This window comes from Macaca thibetana, chromosome X (genome assembly GCF_024542745.1).
Source record: "Macaca thibetana thibetana isolate TM-01 chromosome X, ASM2454274v1, whole genome shotgun sequence".
NCBI classification, from domain to species: Eukaryota; Metazoa; Chordata; class Mammalia; order Primates; family Cercopithecidae; genus Macaca; species Macaca thibetana.
In genome coordinates, this window is record NC_065598.1 from 95,564,580 (window position 1) to 95,586,617 (window position 22,038).

General features: G+C 35.2%; 1 long non-coding RNA gene across 1 annotated transcript in view; it reads right to left on the reverse strand.

Annotated features, from left to right (window-relative positions):
* The window catches only part of LOC126945283 (uncharacterized), a 73,280-nt gene extending 51,523 nt beyond the window's left edge, over nt 1-21,757 (reverse strand). The window contains exons 1-3 of the long non-coding RNA XR_007722391.1: nt 21,679-21,757; nt 20,140-20,195; nt 18,520-18,587 (exon numbers count right to left, since the gene is read on the reverse strand). This is a non-coding gene — a long non-coding RNA (uncharacterized LOC126945283). The remainder of the gene's footprint in view (nt 1-18,519; nt 18,588-20,139; nt 20,196-21,678) is intronic.
* Between the last annotated feature and the right edge of the window lie 281 nt (nt 21,758-22,038).

Sequence of the window (22,038 nt, forward strand, 5' to 3'; positions counted from 1 at the left end):
GTCCTAAATTTCTATAATGTGATTGCATTACTACATAACGTGATTTTAAATATTAAAATAAAGAAAAAACAACTGGAAGAACAAATATTAAATTACTGATTTGATGTATGGTTTAAGCTTCAAGGCTTTTGTTGCTGTTGTTGTTTGGGATCATGAATACATTTGTAGAATACCAAGTCTACCACAATCGGCTGTTTTTAATTATTTTCCCATTAACATATTATTCCCTTGCCAAATTATGTCACTTGACATTTTTAAGAAAGTATTTACTTATAACTACACTGCATTTTAAAATATTTAAGTCTTTTTATAACATAAATATATACAATATCATGTTCTAAAAATGAATCGTGCATGAGGAATAAGGAAATAGGCAGTTCAAATAACAGGAATATCTACTCTGAGGGTACAACAGAAAAATAAATAATCAGGATTATCACTGCTATACTGAATCCCAAGTTTACTTTTAAACTCAGAAATCAAAGTGAAAATTGAGCTCTTGATCATTATCAGAAAGAAAGGACAGTTCATGGAATAGCCTCTCAAAGACATTCTTGATTGTGTTTTCTCAGTGGGACAAAATAAGTGATGTGGCAGACAATGCTGTCAAAAGTATTGCTACAGAAAATGCACTAAGTGGATAAACAGAGCTTTTATTTACATCAGGTTGGAGAAATGTTGGGAAGAAGGGTTACTGTTTTATTTTATCTGAAGAAAAGCTGAAATAATAACATACACTGTAGGCAACTCTGTGCAGAGTTGCAGTAATATGGTCAACATATGGGGGATTTCTGATGGTCTTCCTGAATTGATTTGACCTTAGACCCACTGAATACTGAGAAAACTAGATTGACTTAATGTCCTTTACAGAAGCATTACTTCTCTCCTGCAGCCTTCCACTTGATCTCCAGCAATTCATTATTTAAACATCTTAGTTTGTGACTGGGACACAGTGCTGGTTTCATCAAGTCATTGTGAGCCCCTTGTTATCCTCCCTCTACAACTCTCAACCTACTAATCAGCTGGATAAGCTACTGATCATCCTAGTACTCAGGATGCCTCTAACTGCAGGTGTTTCACTGATGACAGCTCTTCTTTCCCCATTTCTTACTCACCAGCTCTATTAGGACAGATGCCTACTAAAAATGTTCCAAAAATCAAAGAAATTAGCCATGTTAAACAGTATTTGCATTCCTTCTTATTAGTCTTCTTATTAGTCTATAGCAGCTCTCCAGAATGTTTTAGTTCAAAGTGTTATTCTCATTCACGTGCTTAAAGAAACTCTAGATCATGGAGAACACCCACACAGAGCCCAGCTCATCACTGGCCTATTGGGGATAGTATACAAACTGTAAGCTATGAAACTCTGTCTTGCTGAGGAACTTGAATGATGCAGGATGTGATCTAAAGGTGCACTTCAACATGACAAAAATACATTTTAAAATGTCATTGGCATATTATATCAACTACAACAATACACATATTTAGACTTCAAGATGTATGATGTACGTCTCAGGATTTCAATTTCAAGTCTTGGAGCCCCTTTCTAGTTCTTATGGAATAGTGTGGTTAGTCTCTCCAATTATCAGCTAAACTGACCTACCATCTTATTAAAGCCAGTAGCAATTCACAGCACTTTCTATTTGCTTAAACAAAACAAAACAAACTTACCAAAAGATTTACTGACTGGCAAGACGATGTCAGCAATCTATTTGAACATGTCTGTCAAACCTATCACTGGAGCTAGCTATTTAATATCTAACTGTGTCCATCTATCTAATTTTCTGTCACTAATCTATTTTTTAAAAAGCAAAAAAGGCAGTTCTTCAAAATTAAATAAATGAGTGCTTTGCTTTCTGAATGCATGGCAAAAGATCATGCTTTCTTTTTATCCCTCACAGCACCTGGTATAGAACATGGCATGTAGCGAATTCTCAAAAATAATGCCATACTATATTTTATATTGTCATAGTTTCAAAATGCATCAAATCATTTTCCAACTTTATCATTGTTGTTGCTATTTTTAGTAACAACATATTACAGTTAATTGCTATTTTATTCAAAGGGTAGAGGGGGTGATTAATTGCCCAAATTCAAATGACTGTCATGGCTGGATCATTAGACAGCCTGGATGAATATCATGACTGTCTGACTTCTAATGCAGTGTTCTCTTTAGAATAAAACTTCTTCAGCATTTTAAAAACCAACAATTCAAGCATTCATGTATAAAATAAATATTTATTGGGCACCTTCCATGCATGAGACAGTGAAGATGATACAAAGACAGATGTGAATGTGATGTTTGAATATTATTTATATTGCAAGCAGAGTATATATAATACCATATAACTTTGGAGGACAGAAGGGTGATAATGACTTTATACCAGTTCTCTGACTAAATTGCCTTTACTGACCATGGAATCAACAGGCAAAATTCTCATGAGAGTTGCTTTGTAGTCATTACTCTGTCCTGAGAACCTCAGAAAAGATCTTAGTCTTTCTTACAATCCAAGATCCAGATCCCACTCTTCCATTTCATCTCTACTTCTCAGCTGCTAGAACAACAAAGCCATGAATATTTGATTGTTTCTTAACAGCTTGAGTACTTTGCTATAAAATTTCTCAAGATTCAATGGCTTCACAAAAGGTAGATATATTTTCTTAACTAAAAGTGAATATACCCAAAAGAGGGCAGTTATTATCATGCATCCATACATATTCAGCATATGTAATAATATTTTTAAAGCCCAAGTTAAAACACAATTGTTCTCACCTTTTGAGGCCATGTTGAGGGAAAAAAAACACATAAAGTTTACCATCTTGACCATTTTAAATATACAGTTCAGTGGTGTTAAGTATATTCATATTGCTATAAAACAGATCTCTAGAACTTTTTCATTTTGCAAATCTGAAACCCTATATTAATCAAACAACTGTCCTTTTTCTTCTCCCCAAAGGGAGAGGCAACCACTTTACTTTCTGTTTCTATGAATCTGACTACTTTAGATATCTCATATAAGTAGAATCATACAGTATTTTTCTTTGTGTGACAGGCTTATTTAATCGATCACAATATTCTCAAGGTTCATCTATATTCTAGTATCTGTCCATCTGTCAGGGTTTCTTTTCTTTTTGAGGTTGAATGATATCCCATTGTATGTACATACCACAATTTGTTTATCCATTCGCCCATGGATGGACACGTGGGTTGCTTACATATCGTTGCTTTTGTGAACAGTGCTGCTATGAACATGGGTACACAAATTTCTCTTTAATATCCTGCTTTCAATTCTTTTGATATAAACTCATAAGCAGGATTACTGTATCAAAGGATAGTTCCATTTTTTATTGTTTTAGGAACCTCCATAAGGTTTTCCATAGCAGTTGCACCATTTCACCCTTCCATCAACAGTGCATAAAGATTACAACTACTCCACATCCTCATCACTATTTGTTACTTTCTGGAATTTTTTAATAGTAGCCACCTTGATAGATGTGAGGTGATATCACATTGGTTTTGATTTGCATTTACTCCAGTGATGTTGAGGATCTTTTAATATGCTTATTGGTCATTTGCATATCATCCTTGGAGATATATTTATACAAGTCCTTTACACATTTAAAAATAAAGATATTTAAAATTTTTTGCTATTGAGTTGTAAGAGCTCTTTATATTCTGGATATTAATTTTTACCAGATTTATGATTTGCAAACATTTTCTCCCATTTTGTAGGTTGCTTTTTCAATCTGTTGATTGTTTCCTTTCCTATGCAGAATATTTTTAGTTTGAGGTAGTCCTACTTGTCTATTTTTGTTTTTGTTGCTTGTGCTTTTGGTATCATATCAAAGAAATCATTATCAAATCCAATGTTATGAAACTGTCTTCTATGTTTTCTTTTAGGAGTTTTGTAGTTTCAGATCTTACATTTAAGTCTTTAATCCATTTTGAGTTAATTTTTATGTGTAAAAATAAGAGTCCAGCTGCATTCTTTAGCATGTGGATACCCAGTGTTTTCAACATCACTTTTTGAAGAGATTGTCATTTCTCCATTGACTGGTCTTGGTATCCTCATGGAAGATCATTTGTTTGTTGTCTATTTGATTCCCATGGCCTTGGCCTGGGTGGTATTCTCCTAGTGACACACCATTTTGTTACTATAGCTTTGTTATATGTTTTGAAATTGCAAAGTGTGAGTCCTTTAACTTTGTTCATCTTTTTCAAAATTGTTTTGGTTCCTTGCGTTCCCTTGAGATTCCTCCTGAATGTCCATGGGAATTCTTTTCTCTTACCAAGAAAATAAATTAATTTGACATTATTTTTTTCTTTGAAGTAATCTATTTCATTTAATTTTTAGGGAATTTTAGACAGTGTCTTGTTCCTTAACTGACTATCCATTTATATGTTGTATATGAAACACTCCAGATTCTCTACCGTGCAGAATGTTTGCTTGTGAAGAAGAGCAATAGAGAAGCATAGATAATGCTTCATCAATGAGGCCTATAAAAATTGAGATTTTTACAAATTGCTGATCTCCCAAAATTTAGGACAGGGCTGGACATGTTGTAAATTGTCAAAATATATATCGAAAGAATAAATGAAGGCTGAAGACAACAATATGGTGTGAAAGATACTAACCTAGAAGTTACCAGATGCACCCTCCTATGTGTGTTTATTTATAAATTGTTATCAGCATAATCCATGTACATATTTTTTCTTTGAATATTTATAAAAGGCTTATAATAAAAAGCAATGTACCCTACTCCACCTCTCTCCATCCTGTATTCCCTCTCCCAGAGGAAACAACTGTCTATTCTTTTAGCTGTGTCTTCCGGCATGTATTACTATACTTCTTTTTTGTTTGGTTTATGCATATTTATCATTTAACTCACACAGTGGGACCCATATCAAAATTAAAGACTGCTTTTCCAAATTATTTCTTTAATAATTACATCTTTTTAGATTCAGGGGATACATGTGCAGGTTCATTACCTGGGTACATTGCATGATGCTGAGGATTGGGGTATAATTGATCCAGTCACCCAGGTAGTGAGCATATTACACAACAGTCAGTTTTTGAACCCCTGACTCCTCTTCTTCCTTTACACTCTGGCAATTCTCAGTGTCTATTGTTGCCAACTTTATGTCCGTAAGTACTTATTTTTACCTCCAACTTAAAGGTGGGAGCACAGGATATTTACTTTTCTGTTCCTGCATTAAACGGCTTAGGATAATGACTCTCAGCTGCATTCATGTTATTGTAAAGGACAATATTTCATTCATTTTTATGGCTACATGGTATTCCATGGTGTATTTACACCACATTTCTTTTATTCAGTTAACCATTGATGGGCAACTAGGTTGATTCCATGTCTTTGCAATTGTGAATAGGGCTGCAATGAACATGTGAGTTCATGTGTCTTTTTAGTAAAACAATTTGTTTTCTTTTATATGTAAACCCAGTAATGGGATTGCCTGGTTGAATAGTAGTTCTGTTTTAGGTTCTTTGAGAAATTTTCAAACTGCTTTCCAAAGTGGTTGAACTAATGTACATTCCCAACAATAGTGTATAACCATTCCGTTTTCTTCACAGCTTGGCTAGCATCTGTTATTTCTGGAATTTTTAGTAATAGCCATTCTGACTGGTGTGAGATGGTATGTCATCGTGGTTGTGATTTGTATTTCTCTGATGATGAGTGTTGTTTGTTGGCCACTTGTATTTTTTCTTTTGAGAAATGTGTGGTCATGTCTTTTGCCCATTTTTAATTTTTTTAATTCCTTGTTCAATTGTTTACATGACTTACAGATTCTGGATATTAGACCTTTGTCAGCTACATGGATTGCAAATATTGGATTGCAAATATTTTCTACCATTGTGTAGTTTGTCTGTTTACTCTTTTGGTAGTTTATTTTGCTGTGCAGAAAGTCTTTAGTTTAATTAGGTCCCACTTGTCAAATTTTGCTTTTGTTGCAATTGTTTTTGAGGATGTAAGTGATAAATTGTTTCCCAAGACTAATATCCAGAATGGTGTCTCCTAGGTTTTCCTCCAGGATTCTTATAGTTTGAAGTTGTAATTTTAAATATTTGATCCACTTTGAGGTAATTTCTGTATATGGTTAAATTTCAATCTTCTGCATATGGCTAGCCAGCAATCCCAGAACCATTTATTGAATAGGGAGTGCTTTCCCCATTGCTTATTTGTGTTAACTTTGTGGAAGATCAGATGGCTGTAGTCATGTGGATTTATTTCTGGGTTCTGTATTCTGTTCCATTGGTCTATGTGTATATTTTTGTAGCAGCACCATGCTCTTTTGGTTACTGTAGCCTTACAGTATAGTCTGAAGTCAGGTAATGTGAGGCCTCTGATTTCCTTCTTTTTCTTAGAATTGTTTTGGTTATTTGGGCTCTTTTTGGTTCCACATGAATTTTATAATAGTTTTTTTTTTGAGTTCTGAGAAAAATGATGTTGGTAGCTTGATAGACACAGTGTGAAATTTTTAGCTTGTTTTGGTCAGTGTGGCCATTTTAATAATATTGATTCTTTCAATCCATGAAAATGGAACATTTTTCATTTGTTTGTATAATCTGGGACTATTTTCAGCAGTATTTTGTAGTTCTCCTTGTAGAAATCTTTCACCTCCTTGGTTAGATGTATTCCTATATATATATTTTGGCAGTTATTGTAAGTGGGAATGTATTCTTGATTTGGCTTTCAGCTTGAATGTTATTGGTTTATAAAAATAAACTGCTGAACTTTATATGTTGATTTTGTATCCTGACACTTTACTGAAGATATCTACCAGTTCCAGGATCCTTTCCATGGAGTCATTAGGGTTTTCTAGGTATAGGATTATATTGTCAGCAAAGAGACATGGCCTGACTTCTTTTTTTTTTCTATTTGGATTTTTTTTTTCTCTCTCTTTTCTCTTGTTTGATTGTTCTAGCAAGGACTTCCAGTATTATGTTGAATAAGAGTCAGAGTGGGCATTCTTGTCTTGTGGGTTCTTGGGGGGGATGCTTCCATGTTTTGCCTATTTATTATGATGTTGACTGTGGGTCTGTCATAGATGGCTCTTATTATTTTGAGGTATGGTCCTTAAATGCTTAGTTTCTTGCGAGTTGTTATCATCAAGGAATGTTACACTTTTTTTCTTCAACTATTGAGATGATCATATTGTTTTTGTTTTTAATTCTATTTATGTACTGAATCATATTTAGTGATTTGCATATGTTGAACCAATCTTACATCCCAGGAATAAAGACTACTCGATCAAGTTAACTAACTATTTTATATGATGCTGGATTCAGTTAGTATTTTGTTAAGGATGTTTTTATGTACATTCAAAAGGAATATTGGCCTGTAGTTTTGTTTTGTTTTAATTTTGTTTTTCTCAGGTTTTGGTATCAGGGTGATGCTGGCTTCACAGAATGAGTAAGGGAAGAATCCACCTTCCCTGATTTTTTGGAATAGTTTCAGTAGTATTGGTACTAGTTCTTCTTCATATATCTTGTTGAATTTGGCTGCGAATGCATTTGTTCCTTGGCTTTTCTTGGTTGGTAGGATTTTTTTATGGCTCATTCAATTTTGGAACTCAAAATTATTCTGGTCAGGGTGTCAATTTCTTCCTAATTTTATCATGGGAGATTGTGCATTTCCAAAAATTTCTTCATTTTCTTTAGATTTTTCAGTTTGTGTGCATACAGGTGTTCACCATAGACTCTTAAGGATCTTTTGTATTTCTGTGGGAGCAGTGGTAATGACATACATCTTTGTCATATGTGCTTGTGCTTATTTGGATCTCTCTTTTTTCCTTTGTTAATCTAGCTAGTGGTATATTGGTCTTGTTTATCCTTTCAAAGAAACAACTTTTAGTTTTGTTAACTCTTTGTATGGATTTACATGTCTCAATTTCATACAGGCCTGCTCTGATTTTAGTTATTTATTTTCTTCTGCTAGCTTTGGGGCTAGTTTACTCTTATTTCTCTAGTTCCTCTAGGTGTGTTTGATTGTTAATTTTTGAGATTTTCTAACTTTTTAAGATAGGTGAATAGTGCTATAAACTTTCCTCTTAACACTGCTTTTGCTGCATTCCTGAGGTTTGGGTAGGTTGTGTCTCTGTTTTTATTTATTTCAAATAATTTTCTGACTTCTTCCTTAATGTTATCGTTTACCTAAAAGTCATTCAGGAGAAAGTTGTTTAATTTCTGTGTAATTGTGTGGTTTTTGAGAGATCTTGTTAGTAGTGACTTTAATTTTATTCCACTGTTTTCCATGAGCATCATTGGAATTTTTTTTTAATTTATTGAGACTTACTTTCTGGCTGATAATGTGGTCGATCTTAGAGTATATTCTGTGTGCAGATGAGAAGAATGTGTATTATTTGGTTGTTGTGTGGAGTATTCTGTAGATATCTATTAAGTTCAATTGGTCAAGTGTCAAATTTAAATCCATTATTTCTTTTTAGTTTTCTGCCTTGATGCCTTAATGTCTAATGCTGTCAGTGGGGTGTTGAAGTCTCCCATTATTATTATGTGGTTACCTAAGTCTTTCTGTAGATCTCAAAGTATTGTTTTATGAATCTGAGTGTGCCAATGTTGGGTGCACATATATTTAGAATAGTTAAGTCTACTTGTTGAATTGAACCCTTTATCATTATGCGATGCCCTTTTTTGTCTTTTTATACTGTTGTTGTTTTGAAGTCTATTTCTTCTGATATAAGAATATCTACTCTTGATGTTTTTGTGTTCCATTTGCATAATAATCCTTTATCCTACTCTTTACTTTGAGGCTATGGGTGTCATTACTACTGAGATAGGTCTCTTGAAGACAGCAGATGGATGGGTCTTTTTTTTTTAATCCAACTGGCCACTCTATGCTTTTTAAGTGGGATGTTTAGACAATTTACATTCAAGGATATTGATATATGAGGTTTTGATTCTATCATAAAATTGTTAGCTGGTTGTAGTTTCTATTGTGTGGTTGCTTTATAGAGTCTGTGAGCTATGTACTTAAGTGTGTTGTTGTGGTAGCAGGTATCCTTTTTTTTTCATTTCCATGTTTAGAACTTCCTTAAGGGTCTCTTGTAATGTTGGTTCAGTGACAATAAATTCCCTTAGTGCTTACTTGTTTGGAAAAAACTTTATCTCTCCTTTCGTTATAAAGCTTAGTTTGGCAGGACATGAGATTCTTGGTCGGAATTTCTTTTCTTTAAGAATTCTGAAAAGAAGCTACCAATCTCACCTGGTTTGTAAGGCTTCTGCTGAGAAGTATGCTTGTAGCCTGATGGGGTTCATTGTATATGTGATCTTACCTTATTCTCTAGTTGACTTTAAGATTTTGTCTTTAGCATTGACTTGAACAGTATATTAGTCTGTTCTCATGCTGCTAATAAAGACATACCTAAGACTGGGCAATTTATAAAGAGAAAGAAGTTAAATGGACTCACAGTTTCACATTGCTGCAGATGCCTCACAATTATGGCAGAAGGTAAAGGAGGAGTAAAGGCATGTCTTAAATGGTGGCAGGCAAGAGATAGTATGCAGGAGGACTACCCATTATAAAACCATCAGATTTCATTAGATTTATTCACTATCACGAGAACAACACAGGAAAAACCTGCCCCAATGATTCAATTACCTTCCACCAGGTCCTCACAAAACACATGGGGATTATGAGAGCTATAATTCAAGATGAGATGTGGGTGGGGATACAGCCAAACCATATCAAACAGTCTGTTGACTATATACAGACTGTTGTGTTGGTGATGTTCCTTTTGTAAAGTATCTTGCAATGGATCTCTGGATTCATTATATCGGGATGTCTACCTCTCTAGTGAGATAAGAAAATTTTCTTGAATTATTCCCTCAAATATGATTTTCAGGTTGTCTTATTTTTTCCCATCTCCTTCAGAAATACCAATAGTTCATAAGTTTAATTATTTACATAATCCCATATTTCTCAAATACTTTATTTTTTAAATTCTCTTTTCTTTATTTTTGTCTGACTAGATTAATTTGAAAAACCAGTCTTCAAGCTCTGGAATTATTTTTCTGCTTGGTTCAGTCACTTGATAAAGATTTCAACTGTATTTTGAAATTCTTTAAGCGAGTTTTTTTTTATTATTCCAGAATCTCTGACTGATTTCTTTTTAAGATGTTTACCTTTTCCTTCATTTTCCAGATTGCTTTAGAAGTGTCCTTGTTTTGATTTTCAAAATTGTCTTAGATCTCAATGAAATTCCTTGCAATTTACACTTTGAATTCTTTTTTAAAAATTTTTTATTTCAAGTGATTTTTGAGTACAGGTGGTTTTTAGTCAAATGGATAGGTTCTTTAGTGGTGATCGCTGACATTTTAGTGTATCTGTCACCCAGGCAGTGTACACGGTACCCAATAGGCAGTTTTTCGGGGTTTTTTTTGAGAGTCTCACTCTGTCACCCAGGCTGGAGTGCAGTGGTGCGATCTTGGCTCACTGCAACCTCTCCCTCATGGGTTCAAGTGATTCGTCTGCCTCAGCCTCCTGAGTAGCTGGGATTACAGGTATGCACCAGCACGTCTGGCTTTTTTTTTTTTTTGATTTTTAGTAAAGATGGGGTTTCACTATGTTGGTCAGGCTGGTTTCGAACTCCTGACTTCATGATCCGCCCGCGTCGGCCTTCCAAAGTGCCAGGATTAAGGCGTGAGCCACCATGCCCGGCACCCATTATGTAGTCTTTTATCCCTCACCCCTCCCAACTTTTACCCCCCAAGCTCCTGGAGTCCATTATATTACTCTTATGCTTTTATGTCCTCATAGCTTAGCTCCCACTTGTAAGTGAGAAGATATGCTATTTGGTTGTCCATTCCCAAGTTACTTCACTTAGAATAATGACCTCCAATTCCATCCAAGTTGCTGCAAAAAAAAATTATTTTGTTCCTTTTTATTGCTGAGTAGTATTTTATGGTGTATATACCACATTTTCTTTATCCATTTGTTGGTTGATGGGTACTTATGTTGCTTGCATATCTTTGCAATTGTGAATTGTGCTGGAATAAACATGCATGTGCATGAGTCTTTTTCATATAATGACTTTTCCTTTGGGTAGATATCCAGTAGTGGAATACCTGAATTGAATGGTAGTTCTACTTTTGGTTCTTTAAGGAATCTTCATTTTGTTTTCCGTAGTGGTTGTACTAATTTACATTCCCACCAGCAGTGTAAAAGTGTTCTCTTTTCACCACACCAACGTCAGCCTTTATTGTTTTTTTGACTTTTTAATTATGGCCATTCTTGCAGGAATATGGTGGTATCTCATTGTGGTTTTAATTTGCATTTCCCTGACGATTACTGATGTTGAGCATTTTTTCATATGTTTATTGGTTGTTTGTATATCTTCTTTTCAGAAATTCTATTCATGTAGTTTACCCATTCTTTGATGAGATTTTTTTCTGATTTGTTTGAGTTCCTTGTAGATTCTGGATACAAATCCTCTGTCAGATGCACAGTTTGTGAATATTTTCTCCCACTCTGTGTGTTGTCTGTATACTCTACTGATTAATTCTTTTGCCATGCAGAAGCTTTTTTAGTTTAATTAGGTTCCATTTATTTATATATTTATTTATTTGCATTTGCTTTTGGGGTCTTAATCATGAATTCCTTGCCTAAGCTAATGTTCAGGAGAGTTTTTCCAATGCTATCTTCTAGAATTTTTATTGCTTCAGGTCTTAGATTTAAGTCTTTGAGGCATCTAGAGTTGATTTTTTTAATAAAGTGAGAGATGGAGATCTAGTTTTATTCTTCTAAATGTGACTTGCCAGTTTTCCCAGCACCATCGGTTTCTATATTGGTTAGGGACCTTTGCTGGAGAGCTGGTATTATCCTTTGGTCATGTCACTACATTCAGATTCTTTATGATGCCAGAATTCTTGTGCTAGTTCTTCCTCATCTGGAGATCCTAGCATTTGTGGGTTTTCTATTTATTTTCATTCATGCCTAAATTTTTATTTTTATTTCTCTATAATATATATTTTTTTCTTTCCCTTCCTGTTTGCACTCCTCCCTGGGGGCTGTGACTCTAGAGAATTCTGGGTAGGGTCTTTTGGGTTTTCTTCTGTAGCCCTATGCACTTCTGGAGATGGGTTTTATACTGGGCTGTTCAATTCAACCTACAAGCCAGTAGATGGTGCTTATGGGTAAGAGCCAGTTTTGACCAATGTGGCTGCATGTATACTTGATCATTGTTTACCGGGAGAAGTTCTCTGTTGTCTCAGAGAATGAACTGATTCATGGTGTGGACAGTGGTCAGAGCCCCCTCCTCAGCCCTGGAGAGGTAGGGGGTAAGATGGACAGGGCAGGAAAAGACTGGGCAGGTCTAACTACAAATTCCAAGATGGCAGGAACAAGCACTGGTGCCAAGGGACAATCCAATGACCAGTCACCAAGTACCTAGATGTGTGCCTAATCATGGAGGTGGGAAACCTCCTTGGCCCCAAGTTCTCTGCACTGGAATAGGGGGCAGCCTAAACTCCTAATCCAGGAGAGTGAGTGCTTCAGAAGCCTGGAGATCTGCCTGGGCATGGAGCAGAGAGAGGCCCCCTGTACCCAGATATCTTCACAGGAGGGGTGGAGTTCAGGCTGCTGAACCAGACAAGCAGGTGCTCTGAATGCTTGGATATCTGAGTGGTTTGAAACAGAGAGGGCCCTCCTGCACCCAAATGTCTGGGCAGGAAAGGTGGGGCAGCTCAGGGAGTTAATCCAGCTGAGCAGACACTTTGAATGCCTGGAGAACTGCCTGGGCATGGAGTGGAGAGGGCCCCACTGCACCACTGTCTATGTGCAGGAAGAGTGGGGCAGCTCAGGCTGCTGAAAAAGGTGAGTGTGCGCTCTGAATGCCTGAAGGCCTGCCTAGACATAAAGCAGAATGGGACGCCTCTGCACAGTATCTCTCCACAGGAAGGGTGGGGTGCCTCAGGCTTCTAGTTCATGCAAGCAGGTGCTCCAAATGCCTGAAGATCTGTCTACATGTAGAGTAGAGAGAGCCCCACCACACCATGATCTATGCACAAGAAGTGTCGAGTGGCTCAGGATGATCCAGATGAGGGAGTGCTCTGAATACCTAGAGATCTACCTGGGCATGGAGTAGAGAGGACTTGTTGTACCACAATCCATGTCCATTATAGGTGAAGCAGCTCAGGCTGCTGTTCCAGGCAATCAGGCATTCTGAGTGCCTGAATTTTTGTTTGGGGGGTAGGGCAGATAGGGCCTTGCAGCATCACTATCTCGGGGAAGCAGACTAGGCACCTGGCAATGACACACACAGGCCAGTTCCAGGTCACCAGGCTGGCCCTGGCTGCAAGTCTCATCACCCAGGAGAAACTGTAGCTGTAGCAGCTCTCCTCCCACCCCGGGTAGGCATTGGGAGACAGTACAATTCCAGTGCCTACTGCTGAGGCACTTTCCATAGTTCTGGTTGTAGAGGCCCCTAACTCATTCAAAAGTAGAGACTCCAATGTCTGGCCTGAGACTAAAATGCTTGCACAGTCATGCTGCCAGGTCACCAAAGAATGGGTGATTTTGTATGTGCCTGGGTTAGAAATGGGATCCTGCTTTCCATCCTGGGTCAGGGAAAATGCCTGCAGCTATTACTGGCGTCTTTCCTTCAGAACATCTCCATGCCTCTCCTCAAACAAGCTCCAGGGTTTAGGAAGAACAACGTGCTCTCCCTCAGCCTGGGTTGCTCAGATCTCCAGTGGAAAGGTGAGTCACAGAGGGAGGCTCTCTGCCTCTGTTGTGTATTGGGACTTCACTCACTTTTACCAGCCAGGTACTGTCACAGGGCTGTTTGCCCATGTTCTCCTCCCCAGGATCTGAGTTGTCCTTCATGATGCTGGTGGACTCCCATTTTCCTTCCTGAATTAAAAGTCACATAATTGATCTTTATACACTATCTTGCTATTTTTAGCTGAGCCATGCTAAAAGTGTCTAATCTGCAATCTTTGAGAAAAACAAAATTATGCTTCTAAATACCATGCTCAAACTGTTATCTCTGGGCTTTTGGTTTTAAAAAATTATATATTGACTTTATTCAATGGAAGACAAAGATTTACATTCTTCACATCCTCTAATCACGTGTGAACACATATGCACGTATGAACCTATGCACACACATACACACTCACATACACTCTTCTCCTTCCCTGTACTCTCAATAGATTTCCTGGTTAAAAATAATAATTAAAAAAACACTTTTCATTGTTTATATTACTATAAACAAATATATATTAATAGAATTTTGCATTTCCTATTGTTATCTCTAGATTTAATACTTCCATTTATTTATTTGCAAGTTTTTTTACATACTTTTATCTAACTTATCTCCAAACTCTCCACCAGAGATGTAATTCTTTCAATTCTTTTAGCTCATTATGTCATTTATACATTTAATTACTTGTCTTAAAGGCAGTTTTTCAAGAATCTTTCATCCTCTGCTTCACTTTGGGCTGGAGGTTCAGTAAGTCTATTGCATAACCTATTTGTCTTTTATGTCTCCTTTAAACGTAATTCTAGGAATACCCATTCTTATTTTCTATGTTGGATTTTTTATATCTTAGGTTTTACTCTTTTTAGATAATTCTCTCAGCTTCGGAGAAGGATCACAATCTCTAGCAGATTCCTGAGAATAGTATATGGGAGCCAAAAATGTGATACCTTGAATATCTGGGCACACTTTTCTTCTATTCTAACATTTGATTAATAGGTTAGGTATAAAATTCAAGTTACTTTTTTTTAATCCCTCAAAACTTTGAAGGCATTGGCCTGTTATTATATCATAACTTGCAATGTTTCCATAGACAAGTCTCAAAGTTACTTTCTAATGCTTCTGTTAAATTTTTAACTTCTATTGTCACATTTTGTGTATTTCAAGAACTCCTTTGAATCATCTTAATTTTTCCTTCTTATAGCCTTCTGTTCTTTTTTCCTATACTTGTAAGGATAGCAATAATGCTTTTTAAATAAGTGTTTTTTCTATGCTCTACATTGTCTCTCTTTTTTTTAAAAAAAAATAAATTTCTGTTACCTTTTGTATTATTTTGTTCTGTGTTTCTTGCTACAGGTTTTCCTCACATATCTAGTGACTATGGCTCTACACTCACATTTAAGAGTGAGTGCATAAAATACTAATCAGAAATTTGTGCATAGATGATGCTTTGATGAATTAATAAATGGATGGCTTCATGTATGACAATATGATTGAGATATTTCTTTTGGGAATTCCCAAGAGTCAGCAACTGTATATTTCTTCTCTTAGGTTATTGAGTTTCTCCACAGTATAATCTTCTAATTCCTGGCCTGGATGGCATAAGCCTGTCTGCCAGAATTCTTGAGTCTTAATGGCGAAAAGGACTTGTGTCCTCATCATTTTTACCTAATTCCTCTGTAACCAATGTCTTTGCATTCTGCTGTACTAGGAATTCTCAAGTCCTGAGTCTCTCCAGTTCAAGTCTTGAGAGCAAGCCTTCATTCTTCTTGCAGTTTAGAAGAGGCAATCTTTCAAATATGTGGAGTAGGGAGGGTACCTGGGATCTATAGCCAATACTTCTTCCACATCAAATGTTCTTATTCCAATGCTTTGAGCATTTCTGTGGTTCTGTGGTCACACATTGCCTTTCTCCCACTGAATTGCTTTCATGCTACCCCATCACTTCCTGGCTTAAGTTTCAGCTTTCTCTGGTTTGCTAAATCATATGACTACCAGATTCACAAATTTTGCTGTTTCCGTCTTCTTTTCTGTTCTCATTTCCTAAGTGGTTTATGTCCTGTATGGTCTTTCGTCACTGCCATTTTAGTGAGGTGTGAGAAGGAAGCAGAGGTAAGTAGTTGACTACAATCCAGAAATGTTTACCAGACTCCAGGGTTTTTTTTTTTAGGAATTTTCTGCAGATTTCAGTATTTTATAGAAAATAATTTTCATCATGATACAAAAAACAAGGATTTTCAAATTTGGTAGAAGTGGGCCTATATATTATTTACAGAAACAGTTTGCTTTTCTTTGAACTTAACTTCTAATTTCATTTAGCCCAGGAAAAGTACCTACTTTATCATAATTAATGAAGTATCAGTTTCTATATCTATTAGTGATTCAACGAGAACAGCACACCTAGCTTTAACTATCAAGCCTGTAAAAATAATTAGAATATGTTTTTGGTACTTAAAAACTCTACATATCTTATTTCAAAAAAATAAATACAATTTACATGACAATTTCTTTTAACCATATCTTGAATGTAAATGTTCATTTGATAGTTATTAATGTAAAATTACCAACTAAAAGTATGTGAAAGGGGTAGTATATTATTCTGTAACTGAAAATAGGGATGGGACCAAAAGTATGCTAGGTCCTTTCCAATAAAATGTTTTTCCTTACATCTTAAATGAATTGAGATATACATCTAGAACATTATAAGAATTCAAAAAGCATTGGTACCCTGATGCTTTTCTTTTTCAATTATTTACATTTGCTTACTACTAACATTGCATTACACATTGTGCATATAGTGAATAAAAAGTATTTGATTTTGCTTATTCTTACCATCTGTTGTGTTCAAAATCACTTGAGCTTCATTAATTCATCACAAGTGATTTAAATGTATAAACCAGTTTATCTTCTGAAATACCTTAAGATAACAATTGAGTAGCAACCTATTATGCCATTTGTTCAAACATATCTCTGAAACAGTTTTTGCAAAAAAACTGTCTTTCGGGGTTAGCATTGATTTAAAGAGAAATGTGCAACTTATATTTCATCTTCATGCTGTATTCAAGTAACAGGAGGGCTATATTAGCTGATGTATCCAACAGAGCAAAATATTGTATAAAATTCACATCACCACATTTCCCACTATGCATTGTGATAGTCCATTTATGGTAAATTGAACAAAATTATTCAATATTTAAAACCGACTACCATCACTTTTTAAAATAGTAAAATAATTTGGAAATGATGCGTTAATAGAGAACTCTATTTGGTTTCATGCTGTAGATATAAAACATACACACACACTCAATACATATATTAAAAACACATACACCCAAAATACATAACAAACATAGTAAGCCTTCTAATGCTACAAGATAGTCCTTGAACGTTATTAAACTCTGTAGTTCAAACAAATAAATGGCCATTCTAAGTTATGATGGTGATATCTGATTTGCATTACTCTATCTTCCCATTTAAATTTCTGTGAAAACACAGAGCACGATGTAGAATTTAAACAGCCCTAAGAGTTACTTTTAGTAGATGAGCAAGACTAAGAGGCAAAAGGTCTTAGTATCTTAAGATGTTAAACATTTGTAATAGTGGCATGACCAAATAAGTGTAGATAAGAAAAGACTTGGCTTACTCTCATTCTATACTGCCACATTAGTGACTCAAAGATGGGTATATGGACTAGAAACTGTTGGCCACTCTCTACCATTCTATTAGCTTTTAAAGTCAGAGATGTTACCCCTAGAAGGTCCCCTTAAGTACTTCTTGTTAAGTTCCTTAAGGAAACTATAGTTTTTTGTGATGCAATAGTCCAATGGATGTAAGGGAATAACCAGTAACTAAAATTTGTTTCAAAAAGATTCTAATATGTGAGTCAAGAATATACATATATTTTTAAAAGTACCCCATAACTGAAAATAAGAACTCAAGGATAGGCTTGTGGTAATCATTCATAGTAATTAAACTTATAAAGACATATTTATATACTTATAAACAAAATTAATTACAAGAAATAAAGTGAATAATTAAGTAATAATTATAATTTAAATCTATAATCATAAATTATATTGGCATACATTGGCAAGTGCTGAGAGAATGTAGTAAAAATGCTAAATAATTCAACTTACATAAGAATAAATCAAATGTAATGTTCACCAATTTTATAATTATAAAAATATTGTTACAAATATAATTGTAAAACTTTGTAAAACAGAAAAAAGTAAAAGTAAGAAGTATTAAATTGGCCATTTTCTTAAGATAATACCATTATTTTTTAAAGAGGAAGCAACATCAAAAGTATTCTGATACATTGTTTGTGGAACATAAGTTGGTATAGGCTCTCTGGAAAGAAATTTGACAACATTATTAAGTAGGCATAAAAATCACTGTGTTGATTAACTCATTAATTCTACATCCCAGAAAATTTACTAAAAGTTCAAAAGTCGGAGCAATCACCTAGGATATATGTGCAATAATGTTCAATACGGCATTATTTATAATAAGATACAAGTGATCAAATAAAAACAACTTAAAGATGTAACAAAAAAGAACCAGATAAATAAACTATACTATGTATTTGTACTACAATATATTGTTTACATTAAAATTATTTTTCAAAAAATATCTAATGTCAAGGAAATTTTTATGATACAATTTTAAATTAAAAATAGATTACATATGATGTGACCTCAATTTATTGAAAGAAAAAAATGTATATAGCAAAAAATAATGAACAAAATGGTAAAGAGATACATTAAAGTATTATTAAATCTTACCAATATGTGGTGGTATTACAGGTGGTTTTCATTTTCTGCCTTATAACATTTTGTACATTCCAAATTATCTGTAAGTGAATATGTATTACTTTTAAAATCAGAAGAAATAAGCTAAGTGACCACAAACACTGATCTTTTATTAAAGATATATTACATGTATTCCAATGTTTCCTTGAAGCTAGTCCAACTGAAATAATCTAAAATCCACAAATGATTATTTTCACATATTATTGCATTACAAATGGTGACAACCATTCATCTTTATTAATTTTGTCACATTTAAAAAATAGAATCTTTAGGTGTCTTTCTACTGCTCTCATCTTATTCTGGCCTACCTTCTGTTATAAGTCAACTGGCAGGTGCTCTTTCATCAATAAAGCACTGCTTCTGAGATTGTAGGGGGAGGGAGACCAATAAATAAGGGTCATTAAATTTTCTTCCTAGGTTGTAGTAGCATATTCTCTTGAAATAAAACAGACTGGACTAGACAAGACTAGAATAAAATATAAAGTTGAGTATAAAAGAGCAGAATGGAATAGACTAGAACAGGATATATCAGTAAGGGAATAATTGTTGCCAAAATCTTTATTTTAGCTATATATGTGCTGATGTACTGAGTCTTGAGTTCAGATTTATTTTTTCACATGGGTCATGATTTTTTAAACATGGAGAAATGAGTTCTGTAGGATGAATATGGTTAACTATAATTTATTGTATATTTTCAAAAAGCTAGAAGATAGGATTTTGAATATCCACAACATAAAGAAATGATAAATGTTTCAGGTGATACATATGCTAATTATCCCGATTTGATCATTACATATTGTATACACGTATCAAAATATCACTCTGTATCCCACAAATGTGTATAATTATTAGGTGTCAACTAAACTTAAAAGGAAAAAGTATATTTGAAAAAAAATGTTTGAAAGCCACTATACCAAAGGGTAATTTAAAAGCAGAAAAGATATTTTGGTAAACCTAACTAAAGTGTTCCTGCTACTTCTGCCATAAAATAAAAAAGATGTGGCCATTACATATTTGCTTGAGTTTCAAGAAATATGGCATTTCATTTCTTCCCTGTAGCTCACATTTCTATATGAAAACAAACATGACTGAGAATTCCAGCACTGGACCTTCAAAAAAATGTGTGCTGCACACCACATTTTATTGATCTCTTATTTCAAACTCCTCCACCAGCCAATGCCTTCATCTGCAAACCAACTACAGTTACAGGCTTGGATTCAGCAAAATAGGAAATTTACAAATGTATACTGAATTTGGAAACATATACATGGCAAATTGAGAATTCAGCCCACTAGGAGTAGACTATAAATACAAACATTCCCAACAGCAACTTTCAAATAAATAGGCTGCAAATTGGAAACATGAACACAGCAAACTTATGGACCTCAGATTGCAAATCATAACAGCAATTTCCTGAAAATAAGGCAGCCCTCTTTTCTTTTGTGTAGCATGTTAAGTATCTTTTATTTTTGGAATCCTGGAGAACTGAATAATGTTTATAGAACCTTGGGGGAGACAGTTTTATAGGTCTGGAATAAAAAAATAGATATATTTGTGACGCTTTTGTGAATAGGTTTACATTTAGCTACCTACCTTCTCTAGGCAGTTCTCCTTACACTCTTCTGTGCCTTTCGAGGTCATTCACATGACTGTGGAAGATAAAATAAAAATTAGAAAAAAAAAAAAGCTGACCGGGTGTGGTGGCTCATGCCTCTAATCCCAGCACTTTGGGAGGCTAAGGTGGGCGGATCACCTGAGGTTGGGAGTTTGAGACCAGCCTGACCAACATGGAGAAACCCCGTCTCTACTAAAAACAGAAAAAATTAGCTGGGCGTGGTGGTGCATGCCTGTAATCCCAGCTACTCGGGAGGCTGAGGCAGGAGAATCGCTTGAACCCGGGAGGTGGAGATTGCGATAAGCCAAGATAGCACCATTGCACTCCAGCCTGGGCAACAAGAGCCAAACTCCATCTCAAACACACACACACACACACACACACACACACCCCCCAAACAAACAAACAAACAAAAAACAGAAAAAAAGCTAACTGGCCTATTCTGTGGCTGTGACTGGAAAAGCCTTAAACTTTGGAATCAGATTCTGAAACTGTGCGTATGTTCCCTAACCTTGTTGAGTGTTAGCCTTCGTGTTTTTAAAGTAGGAGATGATACCAACAATATACCTACCTACCTGGCAGACTTGGCATGAAGATTAAATAAACGTGTATTAAGTATTCTCAGTATATATTAGTTATCATTATTATTTTTATTATGTTCTGAATTGTCTAACTAGACCATGGAAGAACTATACTGTGGTCATAGGCTTCTGCCTCATCCAACATTCTCACTATTTCAATCTTCAAAAAAAAAAAAAAAAAAAAAGGACAACTTTATTGAAACTGCAAAATGTTTCATTACGTCATTCCCAACTTTCATCTTTTCTGGTTTGTTTCCAAATGATTCTATAATTCAAATTTTCTCTTGTTGCATTATTTTCTTCTTTTGTTATGTAATGTCTATAATATCATCTATGTTCTGCAATTATGTCTCCATTCCTTTGCACTTCTCATTGTCTCAGTGAGACTTCTCCTTCTTTGCTTGGCTTTCCTTTAAGATAATAAGAATGTGACTATGAATTCATCTTATATCCCTGTTAAAGAGATTAAAGTGCTAAAAGTGACAGAGGGGACAAAAGCATCCCATGAAGAAATAATTGCATATAGAAAGAGCCTGTTTCAATTATCTATTGCTGTGTAACTAACCACTCCAAAATTTAGGGGATTAAACAGCAAGATAGACCCTCACTGATTCTGTAAGTTGGGAATTCTGGCAAGGCCCAGTTGGACAAGTTTTCTGTTTTTTGTTGGCCTCCATCAAAATTATTCATGTACTCAGATGGCAGATGGACTGGCCTAAAGGATCCAAGATGGCACCACTCACATGTCTGGTACCTTGGCAGAAACAGCTATAAGGCTAAGGTCAACAGCCACTTTCAACCAAAGTGCCTACACATGACCGCTGCATGTGGCTTAGGCTACATAACATGGGATCTTACAGTAGTCAGATCTCCTACATCACAGCTCGAGACTCTTAAGTGCAAGTGTTCCAGCAAACAAAGCAAAAGCCTCATTACCTTTTATGACCTAGCCTCAGAAGTCAGCAGGCACCACTTCCACTGCACTCTGTTGGTTGTTTAGAGCTGCAGAAAATTCAGCCATGATTTATAATACTCAAATAAAAGAAGAAAAATCTTACATGTGGCTGATTGAAACAAAACAATATAATATGAGAAAAGTAAATCACACTAAATGAAATAATTTCTACATTTAATTAACCATTTTCTAAACTATAGAATCTCTACACAGGCAGTGTGATGTAGTTTAAAGCTTTGTAATTAAAGTCAGAACATAATTTCATGTTCTGTCTGCACATCAGGCAAGTCATAACCTCTGGGACCCTCCAATGTTTCATACATAGATGGAGATTTTAGAAA